General features: G+C 38.7%; 1 pseudogene; it reads right to left on the bottom strand.

Moving 5' to 3' along the window:
* Positions 1-18609: 18609 nt before the first annotated feature.
* LOC112726031 (small nucleolar RNA R71) lies at positions 18610-18710 on the bottom strand (annotated as a pseudogene).
* Between the last annotated feature and the right edge of the window lie 1460 nt (positions 18711-20170).

Raw genomic sequence — 20170 nt, 5'->3', positions numbered from 1 at the left:
CATGTTGGAGCTTAGTTCTCCTAGGGAGGTGTTGATTTGCTCCCAATAGTTTTGTGGAGGAAAATGCATTTGAGGCATCTCCGGGATCTCATGGTGATGAGCTTCATGCGCCTCTTGAGCTCCATGAATGGGCTCTCTTGCTTGCTCCATCTTTTTCTTAGTGATGGGCTTGTCCTCTTTAATGAGGATATCTCCCTCTATGTCAATCCCAGCCGAATTGCATAGGTGGCAAATGAGGTGAGGAAAGGCTAACCTTGCCATAGTGGAGGACTTGTCAGCCACCTTGTAGAGTTCTTGAGGTATAATCTCATGAACTTCCACCTCTTCTCCAATCATGATGCTATGGATCATGATGGCCCGGTCTATAGTAACTTCAGACCGGTTGCTAGTGGGAATGATTGAGCATTGAATGAACTCCAACCATCCTCTAGCTACAGGCTTAAGGTCCAGTCTTCTTAGTTGAACCGGTTTGCCTTTTGAGTCAATCTTCTATTGAGCTCCTTCTACACATATGTCCATGAGGACTTGGTCCAACCTTTGATCAAAGTTGACTCTCCTTGTGTAGGGGCGTGCGTTCTCTTCCATGTTTGGCAAGTTGAACGCCAACCTCACATTTTCCGGACTAAAATCTAAGTATTTCCCCCGAACCATGGTGAGATAATTCTTTGGGTTTGGGTTCTTACTTTGATCATGGTTCCTAGTGATCCATGCATTAGCATAGAACTCTTGAACTATTAGGATGCCGACTTGTTGGATGGGGTTTGTTAGAACTTCCCAACCTCTTCTTTGAATTTCATGTCGGATCTCCGGATACTCATTTCTTTTGAGTTTGAAAGGGACCTCGGGGATCACCTTCTTCTTGGCCACAACATCATAGATGTGGTCTTGATGGGCTTTGGAGATGAACCTTTCCATCTCCCATGACTCGGAGGTGGAAGCTTTTGTCTTCCCTTTCCCTTTTCTAGAGGATTCTCCAGTCTTAGGTGCCATCAATGGTAATGGAAAAACAAAAGCTTATGCTTTTACCACACCAAACTTAGAATTTTGCTCGCCCTCGAGCAAGAGAAGAAAGAATAGATGAAGAAGAAGAAGAAGTGGAGGAGAGGGAGAAGGGGTTGTGTTTCGGCCAAGAAGAGAAGAGAGGGTTGTATTGTGTGAAAATGAGGAAGAATGGAGGGCTATATATAGGGAAGGGAGGGGGGGTTAGGTTCGGCCATTTAGGGTGGGTTTGGGTGGGAAATTGATTTTGAATTTTGAAGGTAGGTGGAGTTTATGAGGTAGGTTTATGGGGAAGAGTGGATGGATGTGAGTGGTAAAGAGGTGATGGGGAAGAGAGATTGAGGTGATTGGCGAAGGGTTTTGGGGAAGTGTGTTTATGGGATTGTGTGAAAGAGTGGTGAGAAGAAGTGAGTGGAGGTAGGTGGGGATCCTGTGGGGTCCACATATCCTGAGGTGATCCTGTGGGGTTCACAGATCCTGAGGTGTTCAAGGATTTACAACCTTGCACCAAATTAGGCATGTAAAATGCCCTTGCACACAACTCTGGGCGTTCAGCGCCAGGTTGGTGCTTGTTCTGGGCGTTGAACGCCCATTTGTAACCTATTTCTGGCGTTGAACGCCAGAACCATGCTTGTTCTGGGCGTTCAGCGCCAGCTCTCCTCCAGGGTGCATTTCTGGCATTCAAACGCCCAGATGCTGCCCATTTCTGGTGTTCAGCGCCAGAACCATGCTCTGTTCTGGCGTTGAACGCCCAAAACATGCTTCTTACTGGCGTTTAAACGCCAGTAAGGTCTTCCTCCAGGGTGTGATTTTTCCTCTGCTGTTTTTGATTCCATTTTCAATTTTTATATTTATTTTGTGACTCCACATGATCATGAACCTAATAAAACAAAAATAAAATTAGATAATTAAACATTGGGTTGCCTCCCAACAAGCGCTTCTTTAGTGTCAATAGCTTGACAGTGGGCTCTCATGGAGCCTCACAGACATGCAGAGTTCTGTTGAGACCTCCCAACACCAAACTTAGAGTTTGGATATGGGGGTTTGACACCAAACTTAGAGTTTGGTTGTGGCCTCCCAACACCAAACTTAGAGTTTGACTGTGGGGGCTTTGTTTGACTCTGCTTTGAGAGAAACTTTTTATGCTTCCTCTCCATGGATGCAGAGAGAGATCCTTGAGTTGTAAACACAAGGTTGTCCTCATTTAATTGAAGGATCAATTCTCCTCTGTCCACATCAATCACAGCTCTTGCTGTGGCTAGGAAAGGTCTTCCTAGGATGATGGATTCATCCTCTTCCTTTCCAGTATCCAGGACTATGAAATCAGCAGGGATGTAAAGGCCTTCAACCTTTACTAACACATCCTCTACTTGTCCATAAGCCTGTTTTCTTGAATTATCTGCCATCTCTAATGAGATTTTAGCAGCTTGCACCCCATAGATTCCCAGTTTCTCTATTACAGAGAGGGGCATGAAGTTTATCCCTGAACCAAGGTCACACAGAGCCTTGAAGATCATGGTGCCTATGGTATAAGGTATTATGAACTTTCCAGGATCCTGTCTCTTCTGAGGCAATGTCAGTTGATCCAGATCAATTAGTTCATTGGTGAACAAGGGAGGTTCATCTTCCCAAGTTTCAATACCAAATAATTTGGCATTTAGCTTCATGATTGCACCAAGGAACTTGGTAGCTTGCTCTTCAGTAACATCCTCATTCTCTTCAGAAGAGGAATACTCATCAGAGCTCATGAATGGCATAAGGAGGTTCAATGGAATCTCTATGGTCTCTAGATGAGTCTCAGATTCCTTAGGTTCCTCAGAGGGAAGCTCCTTATTGATTACTGGACGTCCCAGGAGGTCTTCCTCCTTGGGATTCACGTCCTCTCCTTCCCTTACAGGTTCGGCCATGGTGCTTATGTCAATGGCCTTGCACTCTCCTTTTGGATTCTCTTCTGTATTACTTGGGAGAGTACTAGGAGGGATTTCAGTGATCCTTTTACTCAGCTGGCCCACTTGTGCTTCCAAATTTCTAATGGAAGACCTTGTATCATTCATGAAACTTACAGTGGCCTTGGATAGATCAGAGACTAAGTTTGCTAAATTAGAGGTATTTTGTTCAGAGTTCTCTGTCTGTTGCTGAGTGGATGATGGAAAAGGTTTATTATTGTTAAACCTGTTTCTTTCACCATTATTAAAGCCTTGTTGAGGCCTTTGATCCTTCCATGAGAGATTTGGATGATTTCTCCATGATGGATTATAGGTGTTTCCATATGGTTCACCCATGTAATTTACCTCTGCTGTTGCAGGGTTCTTAGGATCATAAGCTTCTTCTTCATAAGAAGCCTCTTGAGTACTGTTGGATGCAGCTTGCATTCCATTCAGACTCTGAGAAATCATATTGACTTGCTGAGTCAATATTTTGTTCTGGGCCAATATGGCATTCAGAGTATCAACTTCAAGAACTCCCTCCTTCTGAGGCGTCCCATTGCTCACAGGATTCCTCTCAAAAGTGTACATGAACTGGTTATTAGCAACCATGTTAATAAGTTCTTGAGCTTCTGTAGGCGTTTTCTTTAGGTGAATGGATCCACCTGCAGAAGTATCCAAGGACATCTTTGATAGCTCAGATAGACCATCATAGAATATATCCAGGATGGTCCATTCTGAAAGCATGTCAGAAGGACACTTTTTGGTCAGCTGTTTGTATCTTTCCCAAGCTTCATAGAGGGATTCACCTTTTTTCTGTCTGAAGGTTTGAAAATCCACTCTAAGCTTGCTCAGCTTTTGAGGAGGAAAGAACTTGGCTAAGAAAGCCGTGACCAGTTTATCCCAAGAGTTCAGGCTATCTCTGGGTTGAGAATCCAACCACACTCTAGCTCTGTCTCTTACAGCAAAAGGGAAAAGCATGAGCCTGTAGACTTCAGGATCTACTCCATTAGTCTTAACAGTATCACAGATCTGCAAGAATTCAATTAAGAACTGAAAAGGATCTTCAGATGGAAGTCCATGAAACTTGTAGTTCTGCTGCATCAGAGAAACTAGCTGAGGTTTCAGCTCAAAGTTGTTTGCTCTAATGGCAGGAATGGAGATGCTTCTTCCATGTAAATTGGAATTAGGTGCAGTATAGTCACCAAGCATCCTCCTTGCATTATTGTTGTTGGGTTCGGCTGCCATCTCCTTTACTTGTTCGAAATTTTCAATAAGGTTGTCTCTGGATTGTTGTAATTTAGCTTCTCTTAGTTTTCTCTTCAGAGTCCTTTCAGGTTTTGGATCAGCTTCAACAAGAATGCCTTTTTCTTTTTCCCTGCTCATAAGAAAGAGAAGAAAAAAAGAAAAGAAGAGGAATCCTCTATGTCACAGTAAAGAGGTTCCTTATTGTTAGTAGAAGAAGAAAAGAAGAAAAAAATTCTAACACAGATAGAAGACGGGGTTCGAATTTGGTGAGTGATGTGAGGAAGAGATGTTAGTAGATGAATAAATAAATAGAATAAGATGAGAGAGGGAGAGGATTTTTGAAAATAATTTTTGAAAAAGAGTTAGTAATTTTCGAAAAATAATTTTGAAAAAGGTTAGTAGTTTTTTCGAAAATTCAAATAAAAAAATAAAATAATTAGTTAAATAAAAAAAGAAATTTTGAAAAAGGGGGAAGATATTTTCGAAAATTAGAGAGAGAGAGTTAGTTAGGTAGTTTTGAAAAAGATAAGAAACAAACAAAAAGTTAGTTAGTTAGTTGAAACAAATTTTGAAAAGATAAGAGGTTAGGAAGTTAGAAAAGATATTTTGAAATCAAATTTTGAAAAAGATAAGATGAGAAGATATTTTTGAAAAGATATGATTGAAATTGGTTTTGAAAAAGATTTGATTTTTAAAATCACAATTAATGACTTGATTCACAAGAAATCACAAGATATGATTCTAGAACTCAAAGTTTGAATCTTTCTTAACAAGCAAGTAACAAAGTTGAAATTTTTGAATCAAAACATTAATTGTTGATGTTATTTTCGAAAATATGATGTAAAATTAAGAAAAAGATTTTTTGAAAAATATTTTTGAAATTTTTGAAAATAACTAAAAAAAATTGAAAAAAGATTTGATTTTTGAAAAAGATTTTGAAAAAGATAAGATTTTTTTTTTAAATTGAAAATTTGATTTGACTCATAAAAACAACTAGATTTTAAAAATTTTAGAAAAACTCAAATCTAATTTTCAAAATTTTAAGAGAGAAAAAGGGAAAGATATTTTTTTTATTTTTGAATTTTTATGATGAGAGAGAAAAACAAGAAAAATGATGCAATGCATGAAAGTTATGGATCAAAATAATGAATGCATGCAAGAATGCTATGAATGTCAAGATGAACACCAAGAACACTATGAAGATCATGATGAACATCAAGAACACATTTTTAAAAAAATTTTAATGCAAAGAAAACATGCAAGACACCAAACTTAGAATTCTTTAATGCTTAGACATTAAGAATTCAAAAATGCATATGAAAAACAAGAAAAGACACAAAACATGCAAATGCAAAGATCAAACAAGAAGACTTACCAAGAACAACTTGAAGATCATGAAGAACACTATGAATGCATGATTTTTTTTTCGAAAAATGCAAGATGCACATGCAATTGACACCAAACTTACAATTTGACTCAAGACTCAAACAAGAAACATGAAATATTTTTTATTTTTATGATTTTATGGTTTTTTTGTATTTTTATTTTATATTTTTCGAAAATAAATTTGAAAAAGGAAAAATAAGGATTCCAAAATTTTTAATATGAATTCCAGGAATCTTGTGCTCTTTAGTCTAAAGCTCCAAGGGGTCAGGCATGGCTTAATAGCTAGCCAAGCTTTAGAATGGAATTACATCCATTGAGGTGATTAGTTGAAGACCAATCCCAAAGGAGTTTGGATATGGCTTTACAGCCAGCCAGGCTTCAACATGCTTCATGAAACTCTAGAATTCATTCTTAAAAATTCTGAAGAAAAATATATTTTTGAAAACATTTTTTTTTTCGAAAACAAAAGAGAAATTTTTGAAAGATTTTTTTGAAAAATTTTTGAAAACTTTTTTTGAAAAGAAAACGAAAAGAAAGTTACCCAATCTGAGCAACAAGATGAACCGTCAGTTGTCCAAACTCGAACAATCCCCGGCAACGGCGCTAAAAACTTGGTATGCGAAATTGTTACTCTGGTTGTGAATTATTATTTGAAATTGATTCCCTGGCAATGGCACCAAAAATGGATGCACAGAACCTTGGCCTAAACATGTCTTCACAACTTCGCATAACTAACCAGCAAGTGCACTGGGTCGTCCAAGTAATACCTTACGTGAGTAAGGGTCGAATCCCACGGAGATTGTTGGTATGAAGCAAGCTATGGTCACCTTGTAAATCTCAGTCAGGCAGATATAAAATAGTTATGTAGTTTTCGAAATGTAGTAATAAAAGAAGGATATAAATACTTATGTAAATCATTGGTGAGAATTTCAGATAAGCGTATGGAGATGCAATCGTTCCTCTGAACCTCCGCTTTCCTGCTGTCTTCATCCAATCAGTCTTACTCCTTTCTATGGCTGGCTTTATGTAAGGATGTCACCGGTGCCAATGGCTACTTTCGATCTCTCTCGGGAAAATGGTCTAAATGCTCTGTCACAGCACGGCTAATTGTCTGGAGGCATCACCGTTGTCATTGGTTGCATCCTATTCCTCTCTATGAAAATGGTCCGATGCGCTGTCACTGCATGGCTAATCATCTTGGAGGTTCTCGATCATACTGGAATAGGATTTACTATCCTTTTGCGTCTGTCACTACGCCCAGTACTCGCGAGTTTGGAGTTCATCACAGTCATTCAATCCCAAATTCCTACTCGGAATACCACGGACAAGGTTTAGACTTTTCAGACTCTCATGAATGCCGCCATCAATCTAGCTTATACCACGAAGATTCTGATTAAGAGATCTAAGAGATACTCATTCAATCTAATGTAGAATGGAAGTGGTTGTCAGGCACGCGTTCATAAGGAATGATGATGATTGTCACGTTCATCACATTCAGGTTGAAGTGCGAATGAATATTTTAGAAGCGGAATAAGTTGAATGGAATAGAAAACAGTAGTACTTTGCATTAATATTTGAGGAACAGCAGAGCTCCACACCTTAATCTATGGAGTGCAGAAACTCTACCGTATGAAAATACATAAGTGATAGAGGGTAAGCATGGCCGAGTGGCCAGCCTCCCATGGAGGTCTAGAGATCTAAAAATGATCAAAAGATGTCTAATACAATAGTAAAAAGTCCTATTTATAATAAACTAGCTACTAGGGTTTACAGAAGTAAGTAATTGATGCATAAATCCACTTCTGGGGCCCACTTGGTGTGTGCTTGGGCTGAGCTTGAATGTTACACGTGCAGAGGCTCTTTCTGGAGTTGAACGCCAGGTTGTAATGTATTTCTGGCGTTCAACTCTGGTTTGTGACTTGTTTCTGGCGTTTAACTTCATATAGCAGCGTAGAACTGGCATTCAATGCCCTTTTACGTCGTCTAAACTCGGCCAAAGTATGGACTATTATACATTGATGGAGAGCCCTGGATGTCTACTTTCCAACGCAATTGGAAGCGCGCCATTTTGAGTTCTGTTGCTCCAGAAAATCCACTTTGAGTGCAGGGAGGTCAGAATCCAACAGCATCAGCAGTCCTTCTTCAACCTTTGAATTTGATTTTTGCTCAAGTCCCTCAATTTCAGCCAGAAAATACCTGAAATCACAGAAAAACACACAAAGTCATAGTAAAGTCCAGAAATGTGAATTTAACATAAAAACTAATGAAAACATCCCTAAAAGTAACTAGATCCTACTAAAACATACTAAAAACAATGTCAAAAAGCGTATAAATTATCCGCTCATCACAACACCAAACTTAAATTGTTGCTTGTCCCCAAGCAACTAAAAATCAAATAGGATAAAAAGATGAGAATATACTATAAATTCCAAACTATCAATGAAACATAGCTCCTATCAGATGAGCGGGACTTGTAGCTTTTTGCCTCTTGAATAGTTTTGGCATCTCACTTTATCCATTGAGGTTCAGAATGATTGGCATCTATAGGAACTCAGAGTTCAGATAGTGTTATTGATTCTCCTATTTCAGTATGATGATTCTTGAACACAGCTATTTTATGAGTCTTGGCCGTGGCCCTAAGCACTTTGTTTTCCAGTATTACCACCGGATACATAAATGCCACAGACACATAATTGGGTGAACCTTTTCAGATTGTGACTCAGCTTTGCTAAAGTCCCCAATTAGAGGTGTCCAGGGTTCTTAAGCACACTCTTTTTTTGCTTTGGACCTTAACTTTAACCGCTCAGTCTCAAGTTTTCGCTTGACACCTTCACGCCACAAGCACATGGTTAGGGACAACTTGGTTTAGCCGCTTAGACCAGGATTTTATTCCTTTAGGCCCTCCTATCCACTGATGCTCAAAGCCCTGGGATCCTTTTTATTTGCCCTTGCCTTTTGGTTTTAAGGGTTATTGGCTTTTTGCTCTTGCCTCTTGGTTTTAAGAGCTTTTGGCTTTTTCTGCTTGCTTTTTCTTTCTATTTTTTTTCCTATTATTATTTTTTTCTGCAAGCATTGTTCTTTGCTGCTTTTTCTTGCTTCAAGAATCATTTTTATGATTTTTCAGATTATCAAATAACATGTTTCCTAGTCATCATTCTTTCAAGAGCCAACATATTTAACATTCTTAAACAACAATTTCAAAAGACATATGAACTGTTCAAGCATACATTCAGAAAACAAGAAGCATTGTCACCACATCAATATAATTAAACTAGTTCAAGGATAAATTCAAAACTCATGTACTTCTTGTTCTTTTGAATTAAAATAGTTTTCATTTAAGTGAGGTGATGGATTCATAGGACATTCATAACTTTAAGACATAGTTACTAACTACTAATGATCACGCAATAATACACAAACATAGATAAGCACAAAACATAGAAAACGAAAAACAGAAGAAATAGGAACAAGGAATGAATCCACCTTAGTGATGGTGGCATTTCCTTCTTGAGAAACCAATGATGTCCTTGAGCTCTTCTATGTCTCTTCCTTGTCTTTGTTGCTCCTCCCTCATTGCTTTTTGATCTTATCTAATTTTATGAAGGATGATGGAGTGCTCTTGATGTTCCACCCTTAATTGTCCCATGTTGGAGCTTAGTTCTCCTAGGGAGGTGTTGATTTGCTCCCAATAGTTTTGTGGAGGAAAATGCATTTGAGGCATCTCCGGGATCTCATGGTGATGAGCTTCATGCGCCTCTTGAGCTCCATGAATGGGCTCTCTTGCTTGCTCCATCTTTTTCTTAGTGATGGGCTTGTCCTCTTTAATGAGGATATCTCCCTCTATGTCAATCCCAGCCGAATTGCATAGGTGGCAAATGAGGTGAGGAAAGGCTAACCTTGCCATAGTGGAGGACTTGTTAGCCACCTTGTAGAGTTCTTGAGGTATAATCTCATGAACTTCCACCTCTTCTCCAATCATGATGCTATGGATCATGATGGCCCGGTCTATAGTAACTTCAGACCGGTTGCTAGTGGGAATGATTGAGCATTGAATGAACTCCAACCATCCTCTAGCTACAGGCTTAAGGTCCAGTCTTCTTAGTTGAACCGGTTTGCCTTTTGAGTCAATCTTCTATTGAGCTCCTTCTACACATATGTCCATGAGGACTTGGTCCAACCTTTGATCAAAGTTGACTCTCCTTGTGTAGGGGCGTGCGTTCTCTTCCATGTTTGGCAAGTTGAACACCAACCTCACATTTTCCGGACTAAAATCTAAGTATTTCCCCCGAACCATGGTGAGATAATTCTTTGGGTTCGGGTTCTTACTTTGATCATGGTTCCTAGTGATCCATGCATTAGCATAGAACTCTTGAACCATTAGGATGCCGACTTGTTGGATGGGGTTTGTTAGAACTTCCCAACCTCTTCTTTGAATTTCATGTCGGATCTCTGGATACTCATTTCTTTTGAGTTTGAAAGGGACCTCGGGGATCACCTTCTTCTTGGCCACAACATCATAGAAGTGGTCTTGATGGGCTTTGGAGAAGAACCTTTCCATCTCCCATGACTCGGAGGTGGAAGCTTTTGTCTTCCCTTTCCCTTTTCTAGAGGATTCTCCGGTCTTAGGTGCCATCAATGGTAATGGAAAAACAAAAAGCTTATGCTTTTACCACACCAAACTTAGAATTTTGCTCGCCCTCGAGCAAGAGAAGAAAGAATAGATGAAGAAGAAGAAGAAGTGGAGGAGAGGGAGAAGGGGTTGTGTTTCGGCCAAGAAGAGAAGAGAGGGTTGTGTTGTGTGAAAATGAGGAAGAATGGAGGGCTATATATAGGGAAGGGAGGGGGGGTTAGGTTCGGCCATTTAGGGTGGGTTTGGGTGGAAAATTGATTTTGAATTTTGAAGGTAGGTGGAGTTTATGAGGTAGGTTTATGGGGAAGAGTGGATGGATGTGAGTGGTGAAGAGGTGATGGGGAAGAGAGATTGAGGTGATTGGTGAAGGGTTTTGGGGAAGTGTGTTTATGGGATTGTGTGAAAGAGGGGTGAGAAGAAGTGAGTGGAGGTAGGTGGGGATCCTGTGGGGTCCACAGATCCTGAGGTGATTCTGTGGGGTCCACAGATCCTGAAGTGTTCAAGGATTTACAACCTTGCACCAAATTAGGCATGTAAAATGCCCTTGCATAAAACTCTGGGCGTTCAGCGCCAGGTTGGTGCTTGTTCTGGGCGTTGAACGCCCATTTGTAGCCTATTTCTGGCGTTGAACGCCAGAACCATGCTTGTTCTGGGCGTTCAGCGCCAGATCTCCTCCAGGGTGCATTTCTGGCGTTCAAACGCCCAGATGCTGCCCATTTCTGGTGTTCAGCGCCAGAACCATGCTCTGTTCTGGCGTTGAACGCCCAAAACATGCTTCTTACTGGCGTTTAAACGCCAGTAAGGTCTTCCTCCAAGGTGTGATTTTTCTTCTACTATTTTTGATTCCGTTTTCAATTTTTATATTTATTTTGTGACTCCACATGATCATGAACCTAATAAAACAAAAATAAAATTAGATAATTAAACATTGGGTTGCCTCCCAACAAGCGCTTCTTTAGTGTCAATAGCTTGACAGTGGGCTCTCATGGAGCCTCACAGATGTGCAGAGTTCTGTTGAGACCTCCCAACACCAAACTTAGAGTTTGGATATGGGGGTTTGACACCAAACTTAGAGTTTGGTTGTGGCCTCCCAACACCAAACTTAGAGTTTGACTGTGGGGGCTTTGTTTGACTCTGCTTTGAGAGAAGCTTTTTATGCTTCCTCTCCATGGATGCAGAGAGAGATCCTTGAGTTGTAAACACAAGGTTGTCCTCATTTAATTGAAGGATCAATTCTCCTCTGTCCACATCAATCACAGCTCTTGCTGTGGCTAGGAAAGGTCTTCCTAGGATGATGGATTCATCCTCTTCCTTTCCAGTATCCAGGACTATGAAATCAGCAGGGATGTAAAGGCCTTCAACCTTTACTAACACGTCCTCTACTTGTCCATAAGCCTGTTTTCTTGAATTATCTGCCATCTCTAATGAGATTTTAGCAGCTTGCACCCCATAGATTCCCAGTTTCTCTATTACAGAGAGGGGCATGAGGTTTATCCCTGAACCAAGGTCACACAGAGCCTTGAAGATGATGGTGCCTATGGTACAAGGTATTATGAACTTTTCAGGATCCTGTCTCTTCTGAGGCAATGTCAGTTGATCCAGATCAATTAGTTCATTAGTGAACAAGGGAGGTTCATCTTCCCAAGTTTCAATACCAAATAATTTGGCATTTAGCTTCATGATTGCACCAAGGAACTTGGCAGCTTGCTCTTCAGTAACATCCTCATTCTCTTCAGAAGAGGAATACTCATCAGAGCTCATGAATGGCATAAGGAGGTTCAATGGAATCTCTATGGTCTCTAGATGAGTCTCAGATTCCTTAGGTTCCTCAGAGGGAAGCTCCTTATTGATCACTGGACGTCCCAGGAGGTCTTCCTCCTTGGGATTCACGTCCTCTCCTTCCCTTACAGGTTCGGCCATGGTGCTTATGTCAATGGCCTTGCACTCTCCTTTTGGATTCTCTTCTGTATTACTTGGGAGAGTACTAGGAGGGATTTCAGTGATCTTTTTACTCAGCTGGCCCACTTGTGCTTCCAAATTTCTAATGGAAGACCTTGTTTCATTCATGAAACTTACTAAGTTTGCTAAATTAGAGGTAATTTGTTCAGAGTTCTCTGTCTGTTGCTGAGTGGATAATGGAAAAGGTTTATTATTGTTAAACCTGTTTCTTCCACCATTATTAAAGCCTTGTTGAGGCCTTTGATCCTTCCATGAGAGATTTGGATGATTTCTCCATGATGGATTATAGGTGTTTCCATATGGTTCACCCATGTAATTTACCTCTGCTGTTGCAGGGTTCTTAGGATCTTAAGCTTCTTCTTCATAAGAAGCCTCTTGAGTACTGTTGGATGCAGCTTGCATTCCTTTAAGACTCTGAGAAATCATATTGACTTGCTGAGTCAATATTTTGTTCTGAGCCAATATGGCATTTAGAGTATCAACTTCAAGAACTCCATTCTTCTGAGGCGTCCTATTGCTCACAGGATTCCTCTCAGAAGTGTACATGAACTGGTTATTAGCAACCATGTCAATGAGTTCTTGAGCTTCTGCAGGCGTTTTCTTTAGGTGAATGGATCCACCTGCAGAAGTATCCAATGACATCTTTGATAGCTCAGATAGACCATCATAGAATATATCCAGGATGGTCCATTCTGAAAGCATGTCAGAATGACACTTTTTGGTCAGCTGCTTGTATCTTTCCCAAGCTTCATAGAGGGATTCACCTTCTTTCTGTCTGAAGGTTTGAACATCCACTCTAAGCTTGCTCAGCTTTTGAGGAGGAAAGAACTTGGCTAAGAAAGCCGTGACCAGCTTATCCCAAGAGTTCAGGCTATCTCTAGGTTGAGAATCCAACCACACTCTAGCTCTGTCTCTTACAGCAAAAGGGAAAAGCATGAGCCTGTAGACTTCAGGATCTACTCCATTAGTCTTAGCAGTATCACAGATCTGCAAGAATTCAGTTAAGAACTGAAAAGGATCTTCAGATGGAAGTCCATGAAACTTGCAGTTCTGCTGCATCAGAGAAACTAGCTGAGGTTTCAGCTCAAAGTTGTTTGCTCCAATGGCAGGAATGGAGATGCTTCTGCCATGTAAATTGGAATTAGGTGCAGTAAAGTCACCAAGCATCCTCCTTGCATTATTGTTGTTGGGTTCGGCTGCCATCTCCTTTACTTGTTCGAAATTTTCAATAAGGTTGTCTCTGGATTGTTGTAATTTAGCTTCTCTTAGTTTTCTCTTCAGAGTCCTTTCAGGTTCTGGATCAGCTTCAACAAGAATGCCTTTTTCTTTGTCCCTGCTCATAAGAAAGAGAAGAGAAAAAGAAAAGAAGAGGAATCCTCTATGTCGCAGTAAAGAGGTTCCTTATTGTTAGTAGAAGAAGAAAAGAAGAAAAAAATTCGAACACAGATAGAAGACGGGATTCGAATTTGGTGAGTGATGTGAGGAAGAGATGTTAGTAGATGAATAAATAAATAGAATAAGATGAGAGAGGGAGAGTATTTTCGAAAATAATTTTTGAAAAAGAGTTAGTAATTTTTGAAAAATAATTTTGAAAAAGGTTAGTAGTTTTTTCGAAAATTCAAATAAAAAAATAAAATAATTAGTTAAATAAAAAAAGAAATTTTGAAAAAGGGGGAAGATATTTTCGAAAATTAGAGAGAGAGAGTTAGTTAGGTAGTTTTGAAAAAGATAAGAAACAAACAAAAAGTTAGTTAGTTAGTTGAAACAAATTTTGAAAAGATAAGAGGTTAGGAAGTTAGAAAAGATATTTTGAAATCAAATTTTGAAAAAGATAAGATGAGAAGATATTTTTGAAAAGATATGATTGAAATTGGTTTTGAAAAAGATTTGATTTTTAAAATCACAATTAATGACTTGATTCACAAGAAATCACAAGATATGATTCTAGAACTCAAAGTTTGAATCTTTCTTAACAAGCAAGTAACAAACTTGAAATTTTTGAATCAAAACATTAATTGTTGATGTTATTTTCGAAAATATGATGTAAAATTAAGAAAAAGATTTTTTGAAAAATATTTTTGAAATTTTCGAAAATAACTAAAAAAAATTGAAAAAAGATTTAATTTTTGAAAAAGATTTTGAAAAAGATAAGATTTTTTTTTAAATTGAAAATTTGATTTGACTCATAAAAACAACTAGATTTTAAAAATTTTTGAAAAAGTCAAATCTAATTTTTGAAATTTTAAGAGAGAAAAAGGGAAAGATATTTTTTTGATTTTTGAATTTTTATGATGAGAGAGAAAAACAAGAAAAATGATGCAATGTATGAAAGTTATGGATCAAAAAATGAATGCATGCAAGAATGCTATGAATGTCAAGATGAACACCAAGAACACTATGAAGATCATGATGAACATCAAGAACACATTTTTAAAAAATTTTTAATGCAAAGAAAACATGCAAGACACCAAACTTAGAATTCTTTAATGCTTAGACATTAAGAATTCAAAAATGCATATGAAAAACAAGAAAAGACACAAAACATGCAAATGCAAAGATCAAACAAGAAGACTTACCAAGAACAACTTGAAGATCATGAAGAACACTATGAATGCATGATTTTTTTTTCGAAAAATGCAAGATGCACATGCAATTGACACCAAACTTACAATTTGACTCAAGACTCAAACAAGAAACATGAAATATTGTTTATTTTTATGATTTTATGATTTTTTTGTATTTTTATTTTATATTTTTCGAAAATAAATTTGAAAAAGGAAAAATAAGGATTCCAAAATTTTTAATATGAATTCCAGGAATCTTGTGCTCTTTAGTCTAAAGCTCTAATCAAGGGGTCAGGCATGGCTTAATAGCCAGCCAAGCTTTAGAATGGAATTACATCCATTGAGGTGATTAGTTGAAGACCAATCCCAAAGGAGTTTGGATATGGCTTTACAGCCAGCCAGGCTTCAACATGCTTCATGAAACTCTAGAATTCATTCTTAAAAATTCTGAAGAAAAATATATTTTTGAAAACATTTTTTTTTTTCGAAAACAAAAGAGAAATTTTTGAAAGATTTTTTTGAAAAATTTTTGAAAACTTTTTTTGAAAAGAAAACGAAAAGAAAGTTACCCAATCTGAGCAACAAGATGAACCGTCAGTTGTCCAAACTCGAACAATCCCCGGCAACGGCGCCAAAAACTTGGTATGCGAAATTGTTACTCTGGTTGTGAATTATTATTTGAAATTGATTCCCTGGCAATGGCACCAAAAACGGATGCACAGAACCTTGGTCTAAACATATCTTCACAACTTCGCATAACTAACCAGCAAGTGCACTGGGTCGTCCAAGTAATACTTTACGTGAGTAAGGGTCGAATCCCACGGAGATTGTTGGTATGAAGCAAGCTATGGTCACCTTGTAAATCTCAGTCAGGCGGATATAAAATAGTTATGTAGTTTTCGAAATGTAGTAATAAAAGAAGGATAGAAATACTTATGTAAATCATTGGTGAGAATTTCAGATAAGCGTATGGAGATGCAATCGTTCCTCTGAACCTCCGCTTTCCTGCTGCCTTCATCCAATCAGTCTTACTCCTTTCTATTGCTGGCTTTATGTAAGGATGTCACCGGTGCTAATGGCTACTTTCGATCTCTCTCGGGAAAATGGTCCAAATGCTCTGTCACAGCACGGCTAATCGTCTGGAGGCATCACCCTTGTCATTGGTTGCATCCTATTCCTCTCTATGAAAATGGTCCGATGTGCTGTCACTGTATGGCTAATCATCTTGGAGGTTCTCGATCATACTGGAATAGGATTTACTATCCTTTTGCGTCTGTCACTACGCCCAGTACTCGCGAGTTTGGAGTTCGTCACAGTCATTCAATCCCAGAGTCCTACTCGGAATACCACGGACAAGGTTTAGACTTTCCAGACTCTCATGAATGCCGCCATCAATCTAGCTTATACCACGAAGATTCTGATTAAGAGATCTAAGAGATACTCATTCAATCTAATGTAGAACGGAAGTGGTTGTCAGGCACGCGTTCATAAGGAATGATGATGATTGTCACGTTCATCACATTCAGGTTGAAGTGCGAATGAATATTTTAGAAGCGGAATAAGTTGAATGGAATAGAAAACAGTAGTACTTTGCATTAATCTTTGTGGAACAGCAGAGCTCCACACCTTAATCTATGGAGTGCAGAAACTCTACCGTATGAAAATATATAAGTGATAGAGGGTAAGCATGGCCGAGTGGCCAGCCTCCCATGGAGGTCTAGAGATCTAAAAATGATCAAAAGATGTCTAATACAATAGTAAAAAGTCCTATTTATAATAAACTAGCTACTAGGGTTTACAGAAGTAAGTAATTGATGCATAAATCCACTTCCGGGGCCCACTTGGTGTGTGCTTGGGCTGAACTTGAATGTTACACGTGCAGAGGCTCTTTCTGGAGTTGAACGCCAGGTTGTAACGTATTTCTGGCGTTCAACTCTGGTTTGTGACTTGTTTCTGGCGTTTAACTTCAGACAGCAGCGTAGAACTGGCGTTCAACGCCCTTTTACGTCGTCTAAACTCGGCCAAAGTATGAACTATTATACATTGATGGAAAGCCCTGGATTTCTACTTTCTAACGCAATTGGAAGCGCGCCATTTTGAGTTCTGTAGCTCCAGAAAATCCACTTTGAGTGCAGGGAGGTCAGAATCCAACAGCATCAGCAGTCCTTCTTCAACCTCTGAATCTGATTTTTGCTCAAGTTCCTCAATTTCAGCCAGAAAATACCTGAAATCACAGAAAAACACACAAACTCATAGTAAAGTCCAGAAATGTGAATTTAACATAAAAACTAATGAAAACATCCCTAAAAGTTACTAGATCCTACTAAAAACATACTAAAAACAATGTCAAAAAGCGTATAAATTATCCGCTCATCACCCTTGTTCTAATTGAGTTCTTGTATAACTAGGAAAAGCTCTTTACTTGAACAATAGCTTGAAAATAATTTCTCCTAAATTTCTAATTATCTGGACTTAATGGGATACGTGACATATAATCCTCTTATATTTAGGTAATTAGGGTTTTTGTGGCATATAACTAGAAGTAAACTTCACCCTCTAATTGGAATTAAGTGACCAAGGAATTGGCAGTTGATGAAGTTTAGAGGAGACTAAAAAGGTCTCAGGAATTAGGGTTTAGTCACATATAGTTTTCCATGAATGGAATCTTGAATGATTAAAATAGTTGGTAAGAAAAGTCAATCTGAAAGATAGATATCTCTGAAGCCTTAACTGTTTCTCCATATATATTTCACAACTTATTTACTGTTTACTTTCTGATTCTCTGATTTACTATTAATGCAATTGAGACCCAAACACTACTTTCTATTTGTCTAACTAAGCAAATCACTTGACCATTATTGCTTGATCCATCAATCTTCGTGGGATCGACCCTCATTCACCTGAGGTACTACTTGGTACGACCCAGTGCACTTGCCGGTTAGTTTATGGGTTATAAATTCTGCACCAAGTTTTTGGCACCGTTGTCGGGGATTGACTGTGATTGACAACTATTAGTTGTTTGATTGTTTAGATTAGGCGCTTTCGGTTTAAATTTATTTGATTTTTGCACCTTAATTTTCGAATTTTTCTAGCTTTATTTTCCTTAATTTCTGAAACTAAGTTTGGTGTTACCTAATTAATTTTATTTTAATTTTTCTGTTTAATTCTCCTTAAAAATTTTGAAATTTTTATCTTGCTTTTTGATCATTATTTTCAAAAATTTTGGCACTAAATAGTAAGTGTTTTTATTTTATTATTTTATGCTGGTTACCTCGCTGGGAATTTTTTACACTCTGACGTAGAGAGTCCTATCTTTTTTTGTCTTCCGTCTGTTTATGAGCAGGAATAAGGTCAAGGAACCTCTTATAGACTTTGATCCTAAACCTGAAGGGACTTTGAGGCGGCGTTTGCAATACGCTAGACTGTACAAAGCTAGTGAAACTTTTGAAAGGGAAGCTGCAAAGTCCACTATGGACCACAATCATGATGTGAATGCCAATATGGCAAATCTGAATAAGAATGAGCAGTCTAGAAGAGTGCTTGGCTCTTACACTGCTCCCAATATAGATTTTTATGAAAAAAGTATTGTGGTGCCCCTATAGTTGCAAACAATTTTGAATTGAAGCATCAACTTGTCACTCTTGTGCGACAAAATTGCTAGTATCATTGACTTTCTCATGAAGACCCAAATCGATTTATCTCTGATTTCCTGCAGATTTGTGATATTGTGAAGACCAATGGAGTGAATCCTGAGGTGTACAAACTCATGCTCTTCCTATTTGCTGTGAGGGATAAAGCAAAGCACTGGTTAGATTCTCAATCCAAGGAGAGTCTGGATACTTGGGACAAGGTGGTCACTGGATTTCTGACTAGATTTTTCCAACCACAGAAGCAGACTAAGCTGAGGGTAGAGGTTTAGACTTTCAGACAGGAAGATGGTGAGACCCTTTATGAAGCTTGGGAGAGATTCAAGCTGCTGACAAGGTGATGCCATGGCATCTTAGGCTAGTTTCACTATCCTTTTTCTTTGTTTTTAATAGGTTTTATGCACTTTCTTGAGCTATAAGTAAGCAATTGGGTTAAAAATTCATGTAGGCCTAGATTTATTCAAACATGATTAATTTGATGCAATTTCATGAGAATTATGTTATAATTACTTTTATGCTAAGATGATAAGAATTCTCAAAACTTTAGCAACGCTTTGATGCATTTAGTGGTTGATGATAGGTAAAAAAAAGCATGGAGGAAGGTTTAAGAAGGAGCTTGGAAAAGATGAAGAGGAAGCAACGTTGGAAGAGAAACAGAGCAACTCTCTGTAAAGTGTGCGGATGCTCACGTTAGAGGTAGCATTGGACATCCAACGTGCAAGCGTGAGTCACGCGCAAGCGTGGAATGGCAAAATGGACCACCCACGCATACGCATGGGTCATGCGTATGCATCATTACATGAACGTTGGAGTCCAACATTGCCTCAAACGCTAGCCTCCAACGTCCGCAATAAAGAGCCCAGACTTTGAATTTGAAAAACTTGAATCGACGCGTACGCGTCAATGATGCGTACGCGTGGATGAGAAAAAGGGCGATTCATGCGTAAGCGTGGAGTACGCGCACGCATGAAAACGCCAACGTTGGAGGGAACGTTGGAGGTCCAACGCTGAAGCCAACGTCCCCTGCATGGTTTTGAATCTATAAAATGAAATCTTCGTATCCACGCGCACGCGTGAAGCACGCGTACGCGTGGATGAGAATTTTTGCCCCTTGTGCGCAAATGCCCAAAGCACACGTACGCGTGGATAGCAAAAAATTGGCACTTCAACATTGAGTCAAACGCCAATGACAACAAAGGATATGGTTTTTCTGGTTTTCCTCTGAGTGGCGTTTGAGTCAACGTTGGCCATCAAACGTTGACTCCAACGTAAAGCATCAGACTCTGTAATTCAAACCAATCTCTTCTCAACAGCAAGGGAACCCAATTGGAGCCAATTCAACCCAATTCCACCAAGGCCAAAAGCCCAATTCAGAGATTGAAGATCAATGGAAGAGAGTGTATAAATAGCTTAGAATTTGAGTTAGAAAGGACTTTTTTAACACTTTTTCCATTTTTATTTTACTTTTACTGTACTGCACATTTTACCTTCTGTTCATTTTCCTTTGCAATGTATCTTTCAATTCGATTCTCCATTTTAAGAGCTATGAACAACTAAACCCCTTTTGTTGGGTTAGGGAGCTCTATTGTAATTCAATGGATCAATAGTAGTTTACATCTTCTTCTTCTCTCTTTTTTCTTGATTTTGTTAAAAAGCTTTTGGTCTTAATTCAATTGGATAGTTGTCTTGAGAGAGACACTATCCATAACTGGAATTCTTCGGAGCCTCGAGAGAGGAATGAAGAGTTCACGCTAGAATTGCTTTCTCACATTGGATTAGATTGGGGGTTGGATGGATATAGTGACATGTAAT

The sequence above is a fragment of the Arachis hypogaea genome, chromosome 11 (assembly GCF_003086295.3).
Source record: "Arachis hypogaea cultivar Tifrunner chromosome 11, arahy.Tifrunner.gnm2.J5K5, whole genome shotgun sequence".
NCBI lineage: Eukaryota > Viridiplantae > Streptophyta > Magnoliopsida > Fabales > Fabaceae > Arachis > Arachis hypogaea.
Note: the sequence above shows the minus strand (reverse complement) of the source record. Positions and strands in the feature narration are given on the sequence as shown.